Consider the following 6,896-nt stretch of genomic DNA (forward strand, 5'->3'; position numbering starts at 1 on the left):
ATAAATAATACAATAAAAACACTTATAATAAATATAAACAAAATTAATTAGCCTATATTATACAATTATATTTAAGTTTCATTACATCATTACATAAAACATCTGGCTTCACTAAGAAGCTAACTGCAGGTATCTGGTTGATTTTAAATAGTCAGCAAAAAGATGAGACAGAGATTAAAAACCTGAAAATGACACAAAACATTGAATTTATACAGAGACAGAGAGAAATTCTTCTACGATGTAGTTTGCTGTAGTTTGCGAATCCAGGCACTCTGTGTTAACTAGCTAGCATTAGCCAGTTCCATCATGTATAAAAACAGCTAGTTAAAAAACAATCTTTATTTAAGCAAAAAAAATATTTTTGAATAATTTTAGATAACATATTCAGCTCAGCCTTTATTCATCACACAATAATTCACTCATAAATAATACAATAAAAACCCCTGTTTATTATATTATAAAATAATTATTCTGTAATATATATATATATATATATATATATATATATATATATATATATATATATATTTTTTTTTATATTATAATAAAATATAATAACAAAAATAATAAAACATTTGTAAAATCTAAAAGTTCTATAAATACGTTTTAAAGTGTTTAGCTGATAAGGAACAGAGACACCGTGGTGTATTGGTTGTTAGCCCTGTTGTCTTGCACCTCCAGGGTCTGGCTTTTATTCCCATCTCTGTGTGTATGGAGTTTACCCGGTTGCCTCCTGAAGACCTGCAGGTTAGGTGACTTTGTTTCCCAGTAGTGTGTGTGCCCTGTGATAGATTGGCACCTCAATTTTGCATCCTCAATGTCTCGAGTTTATGTTGGCCCAGTTTCATGCTGATGCTCTAAATCCCTAAAGACGATTCATCTAAATGTGTGTGTAATAGCAGTGAGAGTGGGGCTCCATAGCTCAGTGGTTAGAGCACTGGTCTCGTAAACCAGGGGTCGTGGGTTCAATCCTCACTGGGGCCTACTGGAGGTGTTCTTTAGGTAGAAAGCTGATTTCAAGGCCTGATTCAGGTTCTTAACATAAATGTTAGGACCTGAAAATTGTGAACATTTGTGGTGCTTCTCATTTGCTGATGATGAGGATGGATGGTGCCGTATGGACAGGATGAAGAGCAGTGAGGTTACTGTGTGGATGCTTCCAGTATAACTGTACTTCATTGCCTTGTACCACAAATGTACAGTGACAAAGTTTAATCTAATTTAAAAGTGTGCTTTTTTATATCATCACTGTGCTCAGCTTTACGACTGTAAATGAATTTAATCTTGTTACTGTTTTTAATCATAAAAATATAAAATAGAAATATAGAATAATAATAGAATAGCAAGGTTTTTAATTTAATTTTTAAATAAAATTAAATAAGAAAACCCCTAAATTATATTATAAAATAATTATTTATAATATTATATAACTTATATTATATATAATTTATAATTTATTATATTATGATATAAATATAATATACCAAAAAATAGGAATAGAATAAAAATACAAATAGGATTCAAAAATATAAAATATAATATGATACAAATAATCAATGAAACAGAATAAAATAGAGTATAAGGTTGTGCTCATTCTCACTCACTCGTTCTGTATAGTGTTTATCCTGTAGACAGTGTCGTGGGAGGCCTGGAGCCAAGGGGACTCGGGGCATTAGGCGGCGTACAGCGAGTGGTGCGAGTGTAAGATTGCATGAAATTAGAATAGTGTAAGGCAATAACAGAGAAGATCAGAGGAGAGACATAATAAAGTACAGTTAAATGAAGCAGTAATGGAATACAGTACAGGAGATATAATAAACAATACAGTGGTGTAAAACAATGACTGAGCAAAATCACAATCTGATTAAATGCAATAGTGTGTAAAGCAAGAATAGAATAAAAAGTTGAAGAGAGTAAATGTAGACGCTCCTGAGGAACATGACTTATATAAGTGCTTATATAAATTCTTACATAATTTTTTGTTTCTAACTCGAGTGTTAAGTGATTCCAGTGTTTAAGGAATAAATCCCATGAGCTCCTACCGGGGTGAGCAGTAAGCTCAGGCACAGTGAACCTCTGCGTCCTGCACCGTACAGCACCAGGGTGGCAGGCGGGTGGTGACGGGGTCCGAGTGTTAATCTCCTGTAGTGTAAATATTGACGTGATGATGAAATGTAATGTGTAGAGAAGGTGTGGAGCTCCGGGTCTGCTCCTTCAGCTCATACACAGGAACACATGGCTATATTTAGCTCTTCAGAGTCTTAACGCTTCACAGAGCTAACATGTCCATCCTGCTCTCTCTCTATCTATCTCTCTCTCTCTCTCTGTTTCACGCCTTAACGGCTTTGATTTAAACACAGAAGCTGGCGTTAAAGACACCATTAGCATCAGCATTTAATTAATGATGTCTGGCAGGTTGTGCATGAAGCAATTAGCAAGTGTGTTTGTTTGCTGTTTGTGTGTATAAATGTGTGAGTTTGTGTGTGTGTGTGTGTGTGTGTGTGTGTGTGTGTGTGTGTGTGTGTGTGTGTCTGTGAATAGAACATCTGGAGGTTTTTCGTGATCATGTCTTCCAGATTTGATGCTAAAAAAACGATGTAACAAGCTACACCAAGCTAAGTATTAAGCTAGCTAGCACTTTGAAAACCTTTAAAAAAAAACTTATAATAAATATAATAAAATAAATTTTATTATACAAGTATATTTAAGTTTCATTACATCATTACATAAAAATTCTGGCTTCACTAAGAAGCTAACTGCAGGTATCTGGTTGATTAAATAAACAAATTTTTTTTTTTTGAATAATGTTAGATAACATATTCAGCTCAGCCTTTATTCGTCACACACACTGACCAGACATAACGTTATGACCACCTGCCTAATATTGAGTAGGTCCACCCCTTTTGCCACCATAACAGTGATGCTCCGTGTGTTCTGACAGCTTCCTATCACATCCAGCATAAACCTTTTCATCAGTTTGATCTACACCAGGTCTTCTATTGGATCAAACTACACTGTACACTAGTGATGGGAAGTTTGAGTCATTTTATTGACTCGGTTCTTTGGATCTCGTTCATCAAAATGAACCAATCTTTTTTTTAGATCAATTTTATCAATTAGTCATATGTCACGTGACAAAAGAACGAATGACTCGGACTAGAAGAGTCATTGAGAAAGAATCTCTCAATGAACCAATCACTCTCCGAGACTACTCGTTTTTCTTAGTCACATTAAAGAACAAATCGTTCATGAACGACCCATCACTAGACTACACGAGCCAGCCTTCACTCCCCATGTGCATCAGTGAGCCTTGGCCACTCATGACGCTGTCACCAGTTCACCGGTTTTCCTTCCATGGATCACTTTTGGTTCGTCATGAGCACTGCAGACCACGAACATCCCATAAGAGCAGCTGTTTTGGAGTTGCTTTGACCCATGACAATGTTTCCCTTCTCACAGTAGCTACATTTTCAGTATCTCATTACCATGGCGGCTGGACGTGGGTGGGAGATATTTGATCAATATTTAGTAAGATAAACTATAGTAGAATAAGATGGCAATATTTTAGCTCTTTTTATTCATTTTCCCTCCTGTTAGGTAATGATGCAAGTCAGCCTGTCATCACCTGAGCACTTAGCCATCATGGGCACAAGCTATCGCAACATCTCACTCGTTCTTTACATATTTAAATACACTGACACATGAGTCAATGGAGTCTGTTGTTAAATTCCCCTCACCCAGGCTCCGCTAACACAGATCAGGACAGACCTGACTGACTGGAATCTTTTATAGACGCAGCAAGAACAAACTTGTATACATGCAATCTCAGACACTAGGATGTATTCTTATGAATAAATCATTCAAACCCTTAGACTAAGAATGAGGAAACGCAAGTAATATTTGGCCAAGGACAGAAAAATAGAGCAAAACGATCAATAAAAAAACAAACAAACAAGAACCAAGGATACTGGATGGAGACTACCTGGTGCTGTAGATAGCCCTACGAGGACCGCATAAAGATCAGTAAGGTCACTCGTAGTGCCTGTGGTTAGTCTCTTGTGGGCCTGTTTACTAATTTGATGAGAACTTAGCTAAAATGTTTTAAAAAACTAATAATGATAATGTTACAGCTAAAACAGACCATGATCCAATTTCAGATTTATACAGATCTGTTGCCGCTGAAGAACACTGTTAGGAGCTTCAAAGCTCTTGCCTGACCTAAAGCTTCAGTAGAGCCTGTAGTGAGCAGGGCTCCATAGCTCAGTGGTTAGAGCACTGGTCTCGTAAACCAGGGGTCGTGGGTTCAATCCTCACTGGGGCCTACAGGTGGTGTTTTTAAGGTATAAAGCAGATCTCACAGTGTGACTCAGCTTCTTAACATAAATGTTAGGAACTGAGAATTGTGAACACTGCTGCGGTGCTTCTCGTGAGTTTGATCATATGCTAGTGCTTAGAGTGCCACCTTATGGACAGGATGAAGAGCCATGAGTTTACTGTGGATGCTCCCAGTTTTAAAGGGTTTTACGTTCAAATCCCCATCACTGAACAGTTAATGACAGCAACCAAATAACCTTAATGTTAGAGCTGTAATGAAGGAAATGTAGAGCCAAGGAAAACAAAAACCTGGAAGAATCTCAAAAATGTATTTAGTTTGTCCCTTTACCTGTAATAACTATCAAATTAACTCTTAAAGAATATTTTTTATGTTTCAAAGAGTATAAGATATATAATATAAGACTGGAAACATATAGGAACTATTTGTCAACCATCCCAACCCCCCCCCCCCCCCCCCCCCCCAAAAAAAAAAAACACACACACACACACACAAAAAAAAAACATGATGGCCAGGAAGAAGAAAGCTTTAAAATGAGAACTGGAGCAAATGATAAGAATTTTTTAAAAAAAAAGAGAGGAAGAAAGAAAGAAAGATGCTAAAAGAAGAAGGGAAAAAATCCTAGAAGACCAGAAACCAGAAAAGGTTTAAGGTTAGGACCTGAAACAATAGAAACTAGTTTGAACAACAGAGTGGGTACCTTTTTATGAAGCTGTGGCTTTAAAGAACCATTAAAGAACCATTTACTGTAAGATTAGAAATAGAGGACCTGGTAATGCTATTAGATGGTCTAAGGACGAGGTAAGTGGAAGCTCTTGCGTGATGTGGAGATTTAGTATAGAATTACAGGAAGAACATGCATAGTGTCGGTAACACGCTCAGAAGCAAAGCCAGAAATGTTTATGAAAGCAGTCACACCCTTTGTGTTTAAATGTAGAATGTTAGATGTAGAATGACATTGTTTACGTTCCTGGGTGTGAATCACCTTAACAAGTCATACAACTAGCCAGGCTCCACAGGGCTTCATAGCTCAGTGGTTAGAGCACTGGTCTTGTAAACCAGGGGTCGTGAGTTCAATTCTCACTGGAGCCTTCAAGCTTGTTTTTAAAGACAATAAGCAATGGATTCCAATGTTTTAGAATAAAATGAATCTCACACTCCAGGCTCTTCCAGCAGATGGTATACCTTGAACCATTTCGCTCTTCTGATCTGTGAAATGCAATTTTGCAATTTTTTTTTGCCTTCTAAATATGGAATGGATATGGGTTCTTTAAGGTTCTGTTAAAGTACAACAAGGGTGAGAACTCCACACAGACAATAACCTGAGCTCAGGATAGCAACACAAACATAGACCTGTGAGGTCTGGCACGTTTAAGGAGGTATCCAGCAGTTGGAACAGCGCCCCTGGTGGTCAAGAAGAGCAAAACAGAACAAAGCTCTGAGGTTTGTCTTTAACAGGTTGCTTAGTTCTTTGCGGTTTTATCTATATATTTTATTTATTTATTTATTTTTTATTTAGTAGTTTAGGGTAGTTCTGTCTACTCTAAAAGCTGAAGAACTAGTGCACAATTTTAGCATTAGAATTTTTTGCAGAGCATTGTTGTATCACAATTTTATTTTATGGTTCACTCACTCACTTATTGTCTTTACCGCTTTACCCTGTATACATACGTATATATATATAGGCCTACATATACACACTGTATATATGCAGGGGTGTGGAGTCTATCTCTGGAGACTTAGGGCATGAGGCGAGGTACACCCCAGACTGGGTGCCAAACCATCGCAAGCCACGCATACACACACACACACCAACTTATTCACACACTACAGGTAATTTGGGGATGCCACAATCAGTCTAATCTGCATGGGTGAGGAAACCGGAGTACCCGGTGGAAACCCACCAAGCACGGAGAGAACATGCAAACTCCACGCACACAGACCTTGAGGCGGGAATCGAACCTGAACCCTGGAGGTGCGAGGCCACAGTGCCAACCACCAACACTAACCTATATACTAACTCCGCCCTTATTCTGTTCAATCTGCATTAAATATTAAAATAGTGCTCATGTAGTTAAATTCTGACTTTTTGTATTTTTCTTTTCGCATTCTTGCACTATAGTGGTGAGTTTATATAATCTATTGATTTATAAAGTGACTCCATGATATCCTCAGTGAGGAGTGATCCTCAAAGTCGGGCTCGTTGTCGCTTTCAGCACTGGACAGCTCTCAGCGCTTCGACCCGCCTACTCGGTCTGGCCCCGCCCCTAAGAGGTATGATTGACAGACCCAGTGGCTATACGCTGCTCCTGAACGGTGTGATGATGGAAGTGGGGGAATGTTTGTGCGTTTCTCATGCAACCGAGCTCTCACTGTGTTTCTGCCCGAGGAGATGAGAGGAGATGAGAGGCGTTCTGGACCGGACCGGACCGAACCCGCATCATGGAGCGCATCGTGAGAGCGTCACCCAGGACTGACACGTGGATTTACGCGTCGTGCAGAAGGATGGCACTTTAATGCGTGTGCGTTAGGATTAGAGAGAATAATAATAATAATAATAACA

General features: G+C 38.3%; 3 non-coding genes across 3 annotated transcripts; all 3 read left to right on the forward strand.

The window, feature by feature from the left end:
- The first annotated feature begins 911 nt into the window (after positions 1 to 911).
- On the forward strand, positions 912 to 984 carry trnat-cgu (transfer RNA threonine (anticodon CGU)). Its single transcript has one exon. It is a non-coding gene; the product is annotated as a tRNA-Thr (tRNA).
- A 3,265-nt stretch (positions 985 to 4,249) lies between these two features.
- On the forward strand, positions 4,250 to 4,322 carry trnat-cgu (transfer RNA threonine (anticodon CGU)). The gene has a single exon. It is a non-coding gene; the product is annotated as a tRNA-Thr (tRNA).
- A 1,030-nt stretch (positions 4,323 to 5,352) lies between these two features.
- Positions 5,353 to 5,425, forward strand: trnat-ugu (transfer RNA threonine (anticodon UGU)). Its single transcript has one exon. It is a non-coding gene; the product is annotated as a tRNA-Thr (tRNA).
- The last annotated feature ends 1,471 nt before the right edge of the window (positions 5,426 to 6,896 follow it).

Source organism: Clarias gariepinus, chromosome 1 (genome assembly GCF_024256425.1).
Source record: "Clarias gariepinus isolate MV-2021 ecotype Netherlands chromosome 1, CGAR_prim_01v2, whole genome shotgun sequence".
NCBI classification, from domain to species: Eukaryota; Metazoa; Chordata; class Actinopteri; order Siluriformes; family Clariidae; genus Clarias; species Clarias gariepinus.